Source organism: Tamandua tetradactyla, chromosome 20 (assembly GCF_023851605.1).
Source record: "Tamandua tetradactyla isolate mTamTet1 chromosome 20, mTamTet1.pri, whole genome shotgun sequence".
Lineage (NCBI taxonomy): Eukaryota > Metazoa > Chordata > Mammalia > Pilosa > Myrmecophagidae > Tamandua > Tamandua tetradactyla.
Window position 1 is genome coordinate 19,491,286 of NC_135346.1, and position 17,076 is coordinate 19,508,361.

The 17,076-nt window shown below is 57.0% G+C and overlaps 1 protein-coding gene across 2 annotated transcripts in view; it reads left to right on the top strand.

The window, feature by feature from the left end:
* The first annotated feature begins 9,466 nt into the window (after window positions 1–9,466).
* Window positions 9,467–17,076, top strand: part of CXXC5 (CXXC finger protein 5) — a 33,153-nt gene continuing 25,543 nt past the window's right edge. The window contains exon 1 of one of the 2 annotated variants that reach the window (XM_077138645.1): window positions 9,467–9,573. The gene's annotated coding sequence lies outside the window, so the exon portion shown is untranslated. Of the gene's footprint in view, window positions 9,574–9,660; window positions 9,738–17,076 lie in introns of those variants that run through there. The other variant, XM_077138644.1, reaches the window with a different exon arrangement.

Below are 17,076 nucleotides of genomic sequence, written 5' to 3' on the forward strand. Positions count from 1 at the left end.
TCCTCTTGTGGCTCTGTAGAGCTTATCTGCTAGGTGGGAGGTGTCTGTCCCTCTCCATGGGCAGGTGAAGAGCTTTGTCAGGTCTGCCATCATGGGTACTCTTTCAAACAGGCCCAGAGACTGGTGGGTGGGTAGGCTGGTGGGCAGGCAGGTGGGCAGACAGGCAGATTACCAAATTCCTTAGGCCACAAGGGGCCTTTGAAACCAGAGTGGCAGGAGAGGCCTCTTTGCTGGTGGGGGTGGGAGATAAAGAGACTTAGCCCGTGGGTGTGGGTGTGGGTGTGTGTTGGGTAGGGGTGAGGAGGATGCCTCCAGCATTCTACCAGATCTCATTTTAGCCAGGGAAGTTCTTCCCAGGGTTTAACCTAGAGTTTCTCCAGCTAAACACTATTGATATTTTGGATCAGGGAATTCTTTGTCCTGTACATTATAGGATGTTTAGCATATCCCTGGCTCCCCCTACCCACTATGTACCAGTAGCAGAGCAGTTGTGACCATCAAAAATGCCTCCAGACATTGCAAAATATTCCTAGGAGACACATCAGCTCTGGTTGAGAACCACTGGTCTAACTTCAGGACCAGCCCCCCTGGAGAACCAGGACCTCATGGGGATGCCAAGGATCCTCTACAATAGTGGGGAACTGGGCTGGGGTGGGAAGGGAAGGCCAGTTCCAAAATGGCCCTGTCACCAGCTGTCTTGGGTCCAGAAGGGTGGGAGGCCCAGCTCCGCCACCATGGCCCTGACTGACAGGTTGGAGCAAACCATGCTGCCTGAGATGGCAAGGCTGTTGGCGTCACTGCTCAGCTGTGCCAGGCTTGGTGCCAATACCTCACTGCTGAGGCTACGCAGCATGGAGGTGGGGGAGCAAGAAGGGTCATCAGGGAACTTGGGCTGCCTGGGCAGCCTTCCGTCCAGCCAGTTTGGGGTGGGTGAGGGGAACCAGCATGGATGATCAGCCTCCTCACTTACCTAGGTGCTCTGGCAGTATCTCTGCTGCCTCCCCTAGGCCTGTGTTGGGCTGGGGGATGGGGCAGTCAGGCTTCAGAGCCAGTGGAGGCTATTGCCGGAAGAGGAGGATGATTGTGAGCACAAGTCCAGTGGACCCAGCCAGCTGACAGCTGGGCCACCTGAGTTCCGAGCTGATGGCTGGCCCCGGCAGGAAGGCAGGAAGGCAGCAAGCACTGTGGACTGGTAAATGGTGCTAGGTTACCCCAACCCTTGGGATTGGAGAAGGAACTCCCCCTGGAGTAATTTCCTTCCTCTTCCTGCTGAGGCAGGCAGACAACCAGTGAAGGGAGGGAAGGCTTTCCAGTGCACAGAATCACCACCAGGAAGTCCTACTGCTGTGTGACCTGCTTCCTTTCCTTCTACAACATCAGTTCTATCCTGGCCTAAATGCTCCAGCCCCTGCAGAATCACAGCCCAGTATTTCAGGCTGTCCGGGCAGGGGTGTACCCTCATTCCTGGAGAAGAAAATTCTCATTCTTGCGAGGGAATCCCAGAAAACAGGTCAACAGAGCCCTTTGTGGGTAGAGGGAGGGGAGCTTCTAAGTGGTCTAGGCAAGGGGAATGAAGATGGGCATTGATGTCACTGACAGACCAAAGCCCACAGTGAGCAGGAGAGCCCCAAGACACATTGAACCCAGCAACCAGCCAAGGGATTACCAGGATGAGGCGGGAGTGGTTGGGAGGTGAGCAGTGCTCTATAACCAGAGATGCTCTGGACAGGCTGAGGAGGCAGCTTGGGGCTAGAGTTTAAAATAGTGCCGCTGTCTGGCCAAGATCAGGTTTGGGCCACCAACAAGGCAGCGTGGCCACCACCACCATTTGGCTCTTTTTTTTTCACCTTCCCCAATTTGGCTGTAGAGAGGGGGCTACTGGGCTAATGGCCCTACGGAAAATGTACCAATGCTGCAGCTTCTGACCAAGCCCTGGCTTGTTGCCCTTCACTCCCCCACGCCCATGGGACAGACATGCCCCGGCTACATCCTGATGTCCTCCCTCCTCTTCAGTAAGCATTTATTTACCACCAACTGGGATTCATGGAGATGAGTAAGCCTTGTCCCTGCCCAGGCCCCTATGAGAGCATGGAGGGGAAGGGGGGTCAGTCCTCAGGAGAGACTCTGCCCCTCTACGTGTCACTGATGTCCCTGTCTCACCCTGAAAATCCTAGGCTTGGGGAAAGCAAAGGGCAGAAAGGCCCCCACAGCCTGCGGCACAGGAGAGGAGGTCTTACTTAGACTCAAGTAAGCCATTCACTGGGAAACAGAGATACTGCAGTGGGGAGGGTGGAAATATCTTCTGAAAAGCTGGTGATCTTTCCTGAAAACTTGCTCCAAGGACATTACTCCCCAGAATGAGAATGCACATTGAGGCCATTCTGTGAGACCCAGTGTCTGAGTTGGATGTCCACTTCTTCAGGCAGAATCAAAGAAGAAGAAAAAAGGTCAGGGAATCTGAAGGGAGAGACACTCTCCAGTTCTTCAAGGGTAGTTCTTGCCCTGCCACACTCCCTTATGCTTTTGGAAAGGGAGAAAGTTACTTTGAACAATAAGACCATCTAACCATGGTCTTACTCCATTCTTCCTGGCTAGAGAGCCTTTGGGCCCCTGGAGGTAATGGTAACCCCCTGTGAGGGGCGGTGGTGGTGCATATGGCACAGGAAACCAAATGTGCTCATCCTGGTCCCTTCTTCCTAATTCTGGAACAATGGCCAGCCCTCCTCATGGAGCGCACATATCTCTAAAAAAGCATCTTGTATATCTTAATGATTTCTCAACAGCCCCTGATTGAAGCATGCCCAATTTAGCCGTGCCGTAAGTAACTTTTTATATTTCCTTGGAGAATCATTTCGCTTATGAATCTTTTTCGAATCTGCAATTTCGATTAAAAGTTGATGTTGTTTTTTCTCATATCCTCAGCTTCTGAGATTCCTCCCTAGTGAAAAGGGCAGTAGCCCCATCAATCCTCCCTCATTAGACTGTCTGGGTCAGTAGAATTCTTCCCAATTCTTCCCGGGGGTTGAGGGGGGGACAGCAGCCGAGCCCTTCCTAAGGTAGCACCTGAGGGGGGGGGTGAGTGACCTGGGGGGAGTTGACTGCAGAGCATGCTCACAGCGATGGTGGTGGTGGGCATTGCCTGTTTCATGCTCACATGCCTTCCCCCTGCTTGTCCTCGTATCAGAGGTCCCACAACAACATTACATGGTTGGGGGAAGAGGGGAGCTTGCCCAACCCGTTCTTCTGCATTGGGGAATTTGAGGAGGTGGGCTGAACAAAATAAGGCCCCAGGGCTCAGGACGGGAGCACAAAACTGATTCAAATCTTGGCCCTGTTCCTGTATAGCTGCCACCACCTGGGTAGATCACTAATCTTTGAGCCTCAGTTTCTTTATTTACAAAATGGGAATGCAGTTACTAAACAGATTACCAAGCGGGGGTAAGAGGTTTACTTAGCACAGTGATTCCACTGAGGCAGCCTTTATCATTTCCCCTGGGGGACCCCAGCACCAGGAAGCAGGATTGGAAGAATATAGAGGATCCTGATCCTGAACAGTAGCTAGTCATTTTCCTTGCCTCATTCATTATCTGGTCCTAGTGACCCCCCTTGAGGTGTAGTGGGTGGGACTGGCATATTTGTCCCTATGAGGTGAATATGGCTCTGGAAGGGTCAGGACTTTCCCACGGGCTGGCCCAGCAGGACCACTTAGACTCCTGATTCCCCTAGGAGCCAAAGCGCGAAGGCTGAAGGGTAGACTTGGGTGAGAAGCTTTCTGAACCTAGAGAGAAAGAGGGTCCCCAAAGAACCCCCTGCACCCCAGTCTCCCAATAGGGATGTGCCCAGGTACTGGGATGCCTGGCTCTCTGCTCTGACTTCTGGCCTGGTGGTGGGTGCTCAGAGCCAGAATCACAACTGGGGGTGGAGCTTTGGGGATCTGGCCGGTGGCAGCTCAGTTTGTTAACGATTTACGAGGGGCCCCTTCCCATGGCCTCCCTCTTCCCAGGCCCAGCGGGCAACCCGTGACTGCCGGGCGGGGAGACACAGAACCAGTCCCTCCAGTTCAAAGAGCAGTTCATCCTTAGCCTACCCCCAGGCACTGCCTGAGCGCCCCATTCTCTGGAGTCTGAATGGGGAAACAGACTAGGGGTTGGTGGGTGGAGACTTGAGGGATCACTAGTCTGAAGAGAGAAGCTGGGCCTTGTTTTCAGAAGTCCAGGTGAGGTGCTCCGTCCTCTGAGCCCCACCCTTCTACCTCCCATTAGCCTCCCCCATACCACCCCACTCTGGCCTGCAAGCCTTGGGTAGGGCATTTCCAGACCAGGATCACTGCTCAGGCCCCACGATATCCCTCCCTTTGGGACTAGCCTGGGGTCTCCAAATTTGGGCCTCTATGCCTCCCCACTCCTCCCTTGCCTCTCCCAGCTATCTCCCCTCCCCTCTACCTGATGCCGAGGGCCCTGGAGCCACAGCTTTGGCCTCGGGGAGCACCCAGTCCCAACACCATAAAGGAGATCGCTGAGCCATAGTTATACCCGCTTACTGTAAAGAGCATGAAGCCCCCCAAATTCTCCCCACCCTGCATACTGGCCGAGTTTCCTGTGCTTGTCAGAGAAGGCAGCTATGTCCATCTGTGAATATATACCTGAGCAAGGGGAAATGCGGAATTTGTGTGTGTATATGTGTGTGTGTTCTGGTCTCTGCTTTCTCCTGCCCTCTGACCCTAAGGTTGTTTTGTCCTGGGTCTGGAGGACTAGAACCCCTCTCTGCCCACCTCCCCTCCTGCTGTTTACACAGTTCAGGGCCAGGCTTGAGCCACCAAACAGACTTCTCAAGGGTGGGCCTTGGCCACTTGAGAAGCAAACCTAGCTTTTCTAAATATTCCCTCAAGTTTCATAGCTCTCTCACCCCTTCAAAGGTCAGTGGGGGTGGGGGCGGGAGCCAGCCTAATGTCCAGTGGTCAATGTGGGGGGGCAGAGACCCCAAAGGCCTGGGCCCACAGCCTGAGGCAGTCAAGCCCTTCCCTGCCCACATTTGTTCTCCAAGGTTGCCCTGAGATTTTGGCTGAAAGTCACAATGCCATGTGACTGCCCTCTAGGGGAGTCTGACACTGACATGCTGGCCACCGTTTGGGCCTGTGACCCTCCCTTGTACCCTGCCCCAGGCCTCCAAACACCCTTGCTCCCATCCTTTGTGACATGAGAGAAAGATGGGTAGGGTTTTAGGATGGGCCGCAGTCTGACTCTCCATGCAGACATTTCCTAGTCACTGGATGTATAATTAATGACTAATATTAGGCGATAAATGGCAGTCATGGAAAAGGCAGATCCTTCAGACAAGGCATGTATTTAAATGCTACCTTGGCTACTTTGTGACCTTGGGAAGGTAGCTGAGCCTCATCTTACTCTTATGCATAGAGTAATAATAATTGCTTTAAGGATCAAATAAGCAAATGCCCTGAAAGCAATTAGTATGGTGCATGACACATGTAAATGCTCAGAAAGACGTTGGCTACAATTATTATTACTGGTACCTACTTAGTGCGAAGCTTCAGGCCCAGGGCTGAAGATGCAAAGTGTAGGAGACTCTCCCTTACCCTCAAAGAACTTTCATGGTGGCGGTAGTGGGGGTTGCAGGGACAGGTGAGCAAATAAAAGCTTTTTCTGTGCAGTGTGGTCACTGTGGCCAGAGGAGGGGACAGATGAGGGGCCTGAAGCCAGGCCACAGAGCACAGTTGTGCACTGCACAAAAGTACTTGGTAAACAGCACTTAGAACGCTGACAGAGGTCCATGTTGAATATCTAGTCTGCCAACAAACGCTAATTTTTCTAATGTGCACAAAAGCTGGAAGTGGCACGGTAGATATGGGCCAAACTGAGACTGGGAGTGGCAGTTCAAGAAGGTTCCCGCTGGAGGTGATACACATTCTTAATCTTTCAATGAGTTTACTAGGTGAGCAAGATGAATGTGCTTCTGGGCGGAGGGAACAGTACATGCAAAGCAGGAGAAAATGAAGGGGCCTCTCAGTGCATCTAAGCACTGGGGTTGGGTAGTGTTGGTGGGCAGGACTCAGGGGTTGCAGGATAGTGTAGGAGCAATGAAGGAAGCAAGACTGGGTGGGGTAGAGGGTTTGGGTTGATCCTAGGGAGTCTGGTGAGCCACTGTAGGGTGTGAATCAGGTGAGCCCTACATCAGATTTGCATATAAAGAGCCTGACTATGGCGGCGAATCTCCTCATCTGAAAAATGATTGGTTCTACTACTGGGGCTGATATGAGAATTAAATGAGATAAGGCACCCTAATTAAACAACGCCAGGCTCAAGGTAAGTGCTTCATAAATGCCAGCCATGGATATTTTCACCAGGAGCCAGGAAAGGGGATGGTGGCCTGATTCAGAGCACTGGCTTTTGCCACCCCTCCCCATAAAAGGAGGTACAGCCCCCGCCCCCACCCCCACAAGGCACAAACATGCTGGAAACTTAAGGAACTTGCTTCCTGCTTCGAAGCTGATTGATTGGTTGAGGGACCTCAGCAAAGTTGAATAACAATGTGAGACTTAAATATTCCTTGTTGGAGGCAGAGAAGGCTAAGGGAATGGTGAGGTAGAGAGGCCTCCCTTCTTCCTGAGGCAGGGGCTGGGGCAGGGGTGGTCTCCTCAGGGTCAGAGACTCCCCGTACAGCGTTCCTGGGTAGCCCCCACTGGTCATCCACGGCACAGAGTTCTGTATGGTTTGTTTGCACACGACATTTCTGGTTCGTATTGTAATTTCCACATGAACAACCCTGCTCCTTTCCTCCCCGCTTTGCACCTAGACTCAAAGGTGGGGTTGGGGATCCCCACCCTGCCGCCCAGTTCTTAGTTTCCAGAGCATGAAGACTCTAAGATCCACCCAACCCACCCTCTAAATAGGGCCAGGCACATGCCAGCACGTGCACACACACCCTTCCCCTGGAAGCTGTCCCTATTGGGGTCACCTGGTCTTGGCCCTTCTGTGTTGGGGAAGAGGGTGGGGAGGCCCACCCCAAAGTGGATTAATAGTCGGCCATTCCCTAGGTTGTGGATCCCAGCATGAAGTATTTTGGGGGTATTTGGGGCCTGATGCAGCACAGACCCTGGGATTCAGGAGCCCTGCAACGTTGTTTCACTTCTTGGGTTCTCTTCCTCCCAGCCCTGCCCTAAATTCCAGGGAACAGGTCCCTCCTCATAGTCTGTGCCTCAGCTTCTCCAGCAAAGTTGGATGGAGGTGGTTTAAGTGCTTGGAGATCCTGAAGCACCTAAACCTGGGATTGTGCCTTGTTTTCCTTTGCATGATCAGTACCCAGCACAGTACCTGGCACTCAGGGGAGACATCTAATTTTAAGCATTTTAGGAGTGATAATCTGGAAGGTGCACTCTTGTCTCAAAAAGTGTCTTTCCATGGAACTATCCTGTTTTTGCTTACATAGTATCTTTGATTAGAGTAGCTTTGAAGAGAGCTGCTGGACATCAACAGAAAGGCTAAATGCCCCCACTCAGGGAGCCATTTCTTCACACAGTGGGTAAGGGAGGGCACTTTCAACTGTTGTGGAAGGGAAAAATTTGCTGGGACGGGATGTCCACGATATCCGGGGAGGCGTCACTCCCTGTAACCTGGAGGTCAGAAGGGGGAGGCAGCGCATTCCAGATGAGCTCTGCCCTTTGACCCCTTTCCTTCCCCCTCCCCCACCCCACCCTCCCACCCGGGTCAAGGCCCTAAGGCCGCACATAGAAGACTTGGAGATGGCGCCAGCAACTGGCCCCTAGGAGACCCAAGCCCCAAGGCCCTGGTGCCTGCCTCGGGGGCAGTCAGGCTACGCAGAGGGGGGAAGCAGCGAGACGAGGCTGGAGACGGTTTCGCTTCTCCCATCGAGGCCGCGCCTGTGGCTGGAGGCGCCCGGTCGCCGCGGTTAACTCTCTGTTATCTGGGCCCCAATCGATCGCTGACTGTAACGTTTAACTCGAGGCGGACTTCCCCAACCGCTCTGCCCCTCCCCCGCTCGGGTTTCGGGTCTGGGGGCTGTGCTTTTTCCGCCTAGAGGAAGAAGGACTGCCTTGCTACACAAATCTATCCCCACAAGTTCCAGAGAATTGAAGAAACCTTCCGCTTTGGAATTATCTGCAATCTGGTATTAGGTGAGCTTGGGGCTCGCCCTCTGGGCCCCGAAGTGGCAAAAGGAAGACATCTGCAGCCGCAGGATTAGCCCAAGCTAGGCAGATGGAGGGAACACTGAATGAGGGCGAGGATATGCGGCCCCAAATCTGCCCCTACTGGATGCCTACTCAGGCACGGTTAGGCTTTCGTTCTATCAGCCAGTCTCTTTTGAGCGCCGTCCTGTGCCACGCACTGTTTCAGGTTCTGAGCTCCTCTGCCACGGTCTCACCGAATCTTGTCGCCTTAGCCCCAGGACTCGGAGCTTGGGCTAGCACCTGCTTAGGAACCAAACCTTCAGTTTCTTCATCTGTGAAGTGGGGACAGGAAACTCTGCCCCTCTTCTCCCAGGGACCTAGTGCCCACTGAGGCCGAGAAGGCGCTCTGGGAAGGGTGGGGTCTTTGAGCCAGAGTCTAGATCCCAGTCCCTAGCGCGTACCTGGGCTGGGGGGCGCGACCAAGCCCTCCCTCTGGGGCCCCGTAGCTTTGCGCCCCATCAGAGAGGGGGCAAAGAGACGGCGGTTATCCCCAGAAGGTGCGTCTCCAAACCCAGCCACCCCTCACAAAACGGGGGAGGTCCTCTTGTTTTTTTGTAAAGTTGCGGAAAAAGAGGTGAAGACCGGACGCGCTGGGGAGCCGAGCCCGGGCCAATATCATCAGGGCGCCGGGAGCTGGAGGAGCAGCGGCTGCGGCTCCGGCTCGGGCTCCGGCCTCAGAGCCTGCGGCGTCCAAGTGGCCAGAGCTGCACTGGGAGGGAGGCGAAGGGAGGAGGGAGGGGAGCCGAGGTGGAGGGGGGTGGGGGGAAAAGGAGGGAGCGGCGAGTCCGGTCCGGGTTTTGCCGGCAGCCCCCGGGCAGCGTTCAGAGCTCCTGCCCGGGCGGGCGCGCGGCGGCGGCGGCAGAGGCGGCGGAGCCTGAGCCGGGATGTAGAGGTGGCGGCACTGGCGGCAGCAGAGGCGGCGGCGAGAGCAGGCGCCCGAGCTGAGCGAGAAGAGCCGCTGAACCTCGCGCCCCGAAGCCGGGCCCCGCGTCCCAACCCTGCCCAGCCTAGCCCAGTCCGCGTCCGGCCATGCGCGCCGCCTGCTGAGTTCGGGCGCCGCACGCTGCGCCCTCCGCCAGCCGCACCGCGCTCCGCTCGGGGGTTGATTAGTTGCTTTTTGTTGTTTTTTAATTTGGGCCGCGGGGAGGGGGAGGAGGGGCAGGTGCTGTAGGCTCCCCCCCCCCTCCCCGCCTCCGGCCAGCGGCGGCGGCGCGACTCGGGCTCCGGACCCGGGCACCGCGGACGGCGCGGCGGGAGCTGAGCGCACGGCGGCGGCGGTGCCCAGAGCGGAGCGCAGCTCCGGGTGCAGCCCCTCCCCCTCGGCCTCGCAGCGGCGGCGGCAGTGGCGGCTTGGACGACTCGAGGAGCCGGTAGGTGTCGGGCCACGGCCCTCCCCCGAACCCCCCCGGAGGCCGGCCCCCTCCCCTTCCCCGCCTACCTCCCTCTCCTCCCCCGGGGCCCGGTGCGCGGCCGGTGCCGGAGTTCGCTGCAAGTCGGCGGAAAGTTTGGCGGCGCCGGCTCCCCCGAAGTTCAGGTGCGGAGAGCCGGGGACGGGAAATGAGGGGTCCGTATCTGGGAGGGGCGGAGGACACCCGCAGCCTGAGCCGCGGAGCCGTGCAGGCGGGGAGCCCTAGCGCGGGTGATCGCTCGGTGGCCGCAGTTATCCCCAAGCCTCCCCAAGCCGCAGTCTGCTCGGTCGCAGATCACTGAGTTCAGACAAAAAGAGGGGTTTTAGGGTCGGGGACGACGGGTTGGGCGCGGTGAAGTAGGGCTGGGGTTCTCCCCGCGGGGTGCCGCCCCCTCCCCAATTACCGAGCTCGCGGGCGCTGGGCTGGCGGGAGCCCGGGGTCGTCACCTCCGGGTGTTGGGCGGGTGCTCCGCCTGCGGGGGCGAGTGCCTGGAGCTCTCCCGCGCGCACTCCCCCCATCTGAACCCCGCTCGCAGCCGGGTGTTTTAGGGGCAACGATAACTGCTTTGAGCGCCCTCAACCTCCTGGAGGGGGCGGCGGCCACTTCTGCATTTCCCCTCCACCTCCTCGCCCCCGCTGCCCATGGGGTTCCTGGCGGGCTGATCAAGTTTGACCTTTTTTTCCATCAAAGTATCACGCCCCCCCCCCCCCAATCGCGGCCCTGCCTTTCCCTTCCTCCCCCTGCCTGAGGGAGTCTTTCGGGCAGTCTCCCGATCCTCGCGTGGGCCAAGCAGCGTGCACAGCCACAGAGCGAGGATTGGGGTGTCCCCCTAGGTGAGAACGGGTGGCGGGGTCCCAGGCGCCTGCCACGTTGCCCTGGCCCTACATTTACCCCTGAAGTTCGGCCCCAGTTCCCCTCCCTTTCGCTTCCCCGGAGCGAGGGACTGAGCCGCCGCGAGAGGAATGTGTTAATTTTCTTACTGGGGGAAGTTGTTCTCGCTCGGAATGGGCTGCTTTCCGGCGGGGAGCGCGAGGTGCGCCTGGCTTTGTTTATTTGTAGGATGGACAGAAAATTAGTGACCCCAGTTTTTAAATGGGGGAGCATCTACTGTACCTGTCAGAAGAACTGAAGCGTCCAATGAGGGCGCAAGATCGCAAATCACACCCCCCCCCCGGGAACTGAAGGGGTGCACGGAGTTGGGCTGGTGCCACCGGCTGCACGGAGACACCCGCAGATTTGGGGGGGCTCTGTAGTGACTCATCCCAAGAGACCCGCGCGCCCTCTTCACGTCCCTTGCGACAGGGGTCTGAAGGCTTGGCAGCCGCGCCGTACTTTGCCCCTGGCCCCTGGGTGGTCTGAGCGCTGCGTGCTGGGATTTTAGGGGTGGGGGGCACAGAAGGGGGTCCGGCGGCCCAATTTCTCGACCCCCGCCTTTCCCTGCGCCGCGAGCGCTGTTTGGGGCCCTCGGTTTAGTGGTGGGCGCCGCAGCCCCCTCTCCCCCCACTCCCCGCCCGCGATTGCCCAGGAAGTGCTGGGGAGGGGGACGTGTGTGATCGCTCGGCCCTCGCCCCCGCCGGAGCCGCCTCGGGGCCGCCAGCAAACAGAGTCCCTTTCAAGTTTTCCGCTGGGGCCGCCTGGCGGGGGCCGCGAGCGCGGTGGCTGCGGACTTGTTTGGAGCGCGATTTGAACGCCCGGCGCCACCTCAGCTGCCCCGGCCCGCGGGGGCGGGGGCCGCCAGTCCCTGCAACCAGGACGGTTTTTAGAGGGCTTATTGGCCTAAGCTTGACCTGAGCTCCCTCGCGGAAGACCCCTGTAACCCCGGAGTCCAACCGCCACTGAAAATCCACGAACTGGGACCCGGAGCCCCATCCCAGACCCCTTTTTGAGAGCGGTGCGATGAGACCGACGCCGGCGCTGCCGGTAACTGCGTAGTGTTGATATAGCAGTTTCTCTGGATGAGACTCCAGCAGAAGCCTGGGGGGGCGGGGGGAGTGGCCCGCTCTGCAGCTGTCACCCCCCTCCCAGAACGGAAATTGTCCTCTCTCCTTGGGGAGGAGGGAGGTGGTGTCCGTTTGATTTTTGCCCTGGAAAGGGGTGGTAACAGCTGAAGGAGGTTGGCCTCTGAGTTCTCAAGTCTGCCCCTGGGACTGAGTAGAAACCCTGGGGGGAACACCCCTCCCCATCGTGACAGGAGCTGGGTATCTCCCACAGACCCCTAGCCTCCCTCTCTCCTGGAAGCCCCCTTCCAAGGTGGGGGCAGAGGTTCCTCTGCAGAAGACAGACCCTTGGCTGGCTGGGCTGGCTGGACTGGCTGTCGGCAGTCACCTTATTTATGTGTGTATTTGGGCCAGGCTGTTTTCCTGGCTCAGCAGGTGACCCTGGCCTGGGCCTCCTATCTCTCCCCTACCAGAGCCTGTTGACTTACCCATGGGCCAGCGGCCTCGTCTTTATCACGTGAGGCCTGGAATGTCCACCCAGCTGGGCTGAACTGGGGTGTTTGGGGGAAGGGGAGGGAGGATTCCGCATCCAAGACCCAAGCCAGCAAATGCCCGTGCTCCATGGGTTCCCACTAGGACCCCCAACTACTTGCTGCTTCTTTCTACCTTTTTTCCTACCTTCTACCCATTTGGCAAGTGTGGAACTGAGGTCCACAGGGGTGAGGAATCAAGTCCCTGGGAACTAAAAACTCCACCTTCTTCAGGACCCCACCTAGTTATTTATATGGGAGGGAGGAATGTACCTGTAAAGCTTATTGGAGATGAAGACTCCTGAGGAGGGAGGGAGGGAGGGAGGGGTGTAGCCTGGGCCAAAGACAGTTGACTGTCCAGGGTGTTGGATGGCATGAGGGCCTGTGGGTTGGGGAGGGGTGGTTACAGGTGAACCCAGCCTCTTTCTCCAGAGGCTCCCATCTGGTAGGTGACCATTAAGTGAGGACTAACCCTGGAGTGACTACCCACTCTGCCCTTTGATCCTCTCCCCAGCAGCAGGCCTTAATTGGCAAAGGATAGGGAGCTCACTTTTGTTATTACTTTTATTATTTTTTTCCCACTGTTTATATATAATTCGCTTATTCATTCATTGGTCCAGTGTGTATTTATTTATTGAACACCTTCTGTGTGGCCAGGCCCCACCCTTTTGGGGGTGCAGAAATGACTCACTCTCTTTCTCTCTCTGCTCTGGAGGCAGGCCCTGGGTGGAAACTCCACCCCCTGGACCCTGATTGGGGCTTTCCCATTTTTCTGGGGTTCTCCCTCTCTTACACCCACCACCTGGCCACGTCCTAGCCTGGGTGTGTGGGTGTGAAGTGTCCTTGATTAAGTGTATTAATAGTTAAACTCTCGCTCATAGCTGGAGCTCAGCAGACCACAAAAAGCCTCCCCAGTTACTCACGCACTACTGCCCAACAAGAATATCCCACTAAAGTTTTTTCTGCTTTCCCTCTTACTTCCCCCTCATCTCCGCACAACTCTGAGCCCACCCTCCCAGGCTGTGGGCAAGGGAAAACGTCTGTCCCCTCAAAGATCTGTGAACCTCCAACCTTTACATTGCCCCTTAAAGTCGAATGCAGTGTCATCTGACAGAGACGGGCTGTGTGTGGGTACTAGTCTGTTAGCCTGGAATGTGGGAATCTGGGTGATGTGTGCTTATGACTCAGGGCATGTGTTTATCTATGAATCTGTGCAGTATGTGTGTGTGAGTCTGAGAATATGGGAATCTGAGCATGTGTGTGTTTCAGAGTCAGGACATGTGAATCTGTGGACCCAGGAATATATGTATCTATGTGTTGTGTTTGTACATGTGTGTTTGTGAATCTGGGAGTATATATCTGAAAGTCATATATGTCCCTGTGAATCCGGGAATGTGTCTATTCTCTGAGTTGTGTTTGCTTGGAATTTTGGGGTGCATGTGTTCATGGTCTGTGTGTATCTGTGTGTTTTGTGTATGCTTATGAGTCTGTGAGTCTCTGACTCCCTGAGTGTATCTGAATTGTGCCTGTGTGTACACATCTGGGAGTGGACATATCTGAGCTGTGTGGGCATTCATCTGTGTTAGTCTGTCTTTGGTGACTGGTGTTTGTGTGTTTCTTTCTCTCTCTGTATCTCTGTCTGCCATTCTGTCTTTGAATCTCTCCCTGGTTCTTTGAGGCCCCGTGTGTGTGTGTGTGTGTGTGTGTGTGTGTGTGTGTGTGTGTGTGTGTGTGTGTGTGTGTGAGAGAGAGAGTGTGTCTAGCATAGAATCTCTACCCCCCCACCTTGGATCCCCCCCTCCCTGCTTCCCGCCATGGCAGTAACTGGGCAGCCTCCTGGTCTGCCTGCCCGCCTGCCAGGAGTTTTGGAAGCCGCGGAGGGAGACAGGCTGGGGCCGGGGTGACAGCGCGTATCCACGGCGATGGCAGCCTGTGATTACAGGAATAAAAGGATTTTAAGGTCATGGATTTTTTGTTTTGTGTTGTGTTGTATTTCCCCCTTTTGGTGGAGCCAGTGGCAGCAAAGAGCCAGGGCTGTGTGTCTGCAGGTTGGGAAGTCTGTCTCCATGCAATGCGCATGGGCATGTGGGGCTCACCTGGGAGTGTGAGCATATGCGTGTATACCCATGAGCAGAACCTAGGACAGGGCCTGTGCCTGTCTGCTTGTCCCCATGTGAGCGTCTACAGAGCTCTTCCCTGGGGGAGAAAATCTTGCTTCTGAGTGTCATGTGGTACTGAAACCCTGCAGTCCTGTGTGTGTGGAGGAGAGGTCTGGCTCTGTTCCTTACTAAACCATCACCAGCCCTCTCCATGCACGCACATACACACACACATATGCTCCCTGGCTAAGTACCTCTGGCCACAGACTGGCTGGGCCAGGTCACCTGGGCCAGACCACATCTCGGGGTGTCAGCCCCTGTAATTGCATTCTGCCGCCTAAACGCACCCCCCCCCATCAGTTCAATTAGATCGCAAATTCTTCTTCATTTCCTGCCTCTCATGCTGACCTCCCTTGGGGCTCACAGGGCCTGGGAGGGAGGGGATCCCACCCTCCTTCCGCCAGCACCAGGGACTTTGTGGAGGTGATTAGTTCCTGATGGTCAGGTTTTGGGGTGCAGGGTGGAACCCTGGGGGCCAAGGGGACAGGACCCCACTGGCACATTCCAAGGAAAGGAGCTTGTATCATCTGGTTGGGGGCTCTGGTCAAGCCCCTGGACAGCACCCTCTCCCCAGACCCCCGCAGGCTCCGCCTACCTCCTGCTCCCAGAGCCCCTGCTGGCCACCACCAGGCACAGAGCCTTGTGTCTGCCCTCTGCATGGTGTCTGTTTTGGGGTTCAGTTAGACCACTGTGTTCCCCTCCTACTGGGTCCTCCCACCACTCTTACCCTCACCCCCAAGTGTGTGAGCACTGGTTTTGGAGTCTATCAGATTGGGCTCTAATCCTGGCCGCCTTGCCCTCTAGCTGGCTGTATGACCTTTGGACAAGTTGTGTTCTCTCTTAACCTCAATTTCCTCATCCCTAAAGTGGTACAATAAGAGTGCGTGCCTCATGAGGCTGTTTTCAGATGGGCATGGGAAAGGTGGCGCAGTGCCCAGCAGCTGGCATTCAGTAGAAGTGTGCTTTTATGGTGACAAGTACATCCTATCCCCCTGGGTGAATAGGAAAGGAGGCATATGTGGCTTATACTTAACGTTTCTGTCTCCACTTTGCCCCTCTGAGTTTCTCTTTTCCCATCTGTAAAATGGGTATGATAACAGGACTGACCTGATAGGTTCCTGGTTGGATTATCTGGGATAACACATGCAGATGCTTGGCTCCAGCCACCCATAGTAGGTTTTCAGCATGTGTTTGCTCTTTTCTTTCTTTCCTCACACCTAGCCTGGGAGCAGGGCAGGGCCAGTGAAGACACAGGTTCCGGGATGAAAGGACAGGCCAAGGTCATGAGGCTGGTATTGGGCCCAGGATAGGGTGAGAGGGCTAGGAGATGACCTGCTAGCTTGCTTGTTGATTTACCCAGCAGCTCAGCTGAGCCTTGAGGCACAGCCTTCCCTCCTGGTGGTGGCCTGGCTGTTTTTTTTCTGGGAAGGTGAGACTTGGTGTCGCCCCCCTCCTCCCTTGGAGGCACTGGTGGCAGCAGCTATGCTGACGGGCCTCCTGGCCTTGCTCGGGTGGCTGGCAACTCTGGAAGGCCGCTGCGCACAGATCAGCCAGAGCGAAGAGGAAGCCACAAAGGTCTCCCTCCCGTCGCTAATCCCCACAGCCCCCACCCTTTCAGCCTGTCCTCTCTGTCGATGGAAAGACAGGAGTCACAGCAGGAGGAGAGCTGGGGAGACTGGCTGTGGTGGAGATGGGGGGTGGTGGGCAGCCCTCCGCCTCAGGGTCCCCATTGCTCCCTGGCTAGTCACCTGCTGTCTCTGACCTCTGTCACTCACTGGCCTGGGCTCTTTAATATTTCATGGTCCTTGGAGTCAGCCCCCTGCCCTAGCCCACACGGCCCCCTTTGTCTGCCTGCTGCCCCTCAGGGGCTTCCCTTTTGCTGAGTTGCTGATACCGAGGCCGCCTCGGCCTTCCCCCAACGCGGCCCCTGCCGCGCCCACCCCTGGCACCTTCCGGACCCTCCTGGCCCGCCCCCTCCCGCACCTCCACTTCCCCAGCCCTCGCCCTCTCCCTTCTCTGGCACCTCTGACCATCTCCCTGTCCTTTTCCTCCATTTTCCTCTTTTGTTGGCCTCCTCCTTCCCAGCGGAACAGAAACCGCGGCCACCAGTCGGCCTCCCTGTCCGCCTCTCGGGCCCACCCCTTCCTGCCGCCCCCACCCCCACCCCCAGGCCGCGCCGGTCGTGAGAGCTGGTTTTATTTTTCTGTTTGTTTGGGAAGAGGGCAGTGGCGGCTCGGCCTGGCTGCTGCGCTCTGCCTGGAGCAGCGGGCAGGCGGGCCGTTCTGGCCTCCCAGGAATGTGGCCGGGACGCCCCGTGCTATATTTACTCCCCTCGAGCCGCTGGCCCCAGCAGGGCAGAGCCAGGCCTGCCCGGTGGCCCCCGGAGAGCCCGATACCCACCCTCCCTGTCCAGCAGACCCCATATGGCCCTTGGGCCCACCGCCCCCTCCCTTGCCCGTGACCTCCTCCGACCTCCTCGTACTTTCCTGGGCTGCCAGCAGAAGCACATGTGTGCCATGCAAGTTCAGGCATAACGTGCGGGCACCGGGGCCTGGTTCGGGTAGGACAGCACCTGGCGTCCCCCTCCACAGCCCCCACCCAAGGACCTAGCCTCAGCCTGTAATCTGGTGGCCAGAACTATGCAAAGCATCTTTGTGGGCCTCTCCCCACTGGGCCTGGTCCCTGTTCTTGCCACAATCCCTCGGCTCCACTGTGATGGCGGGAGTGGGTGGGGTAGGGTCCGAGCAGACCTGAGCAGCTGTTCCCTGCGTCACCGCCCCTCCCCACCCCCAGTAACTCCCCTTTTTGCTGGGCTCCCCATCCGAGCCATGGCCTCCT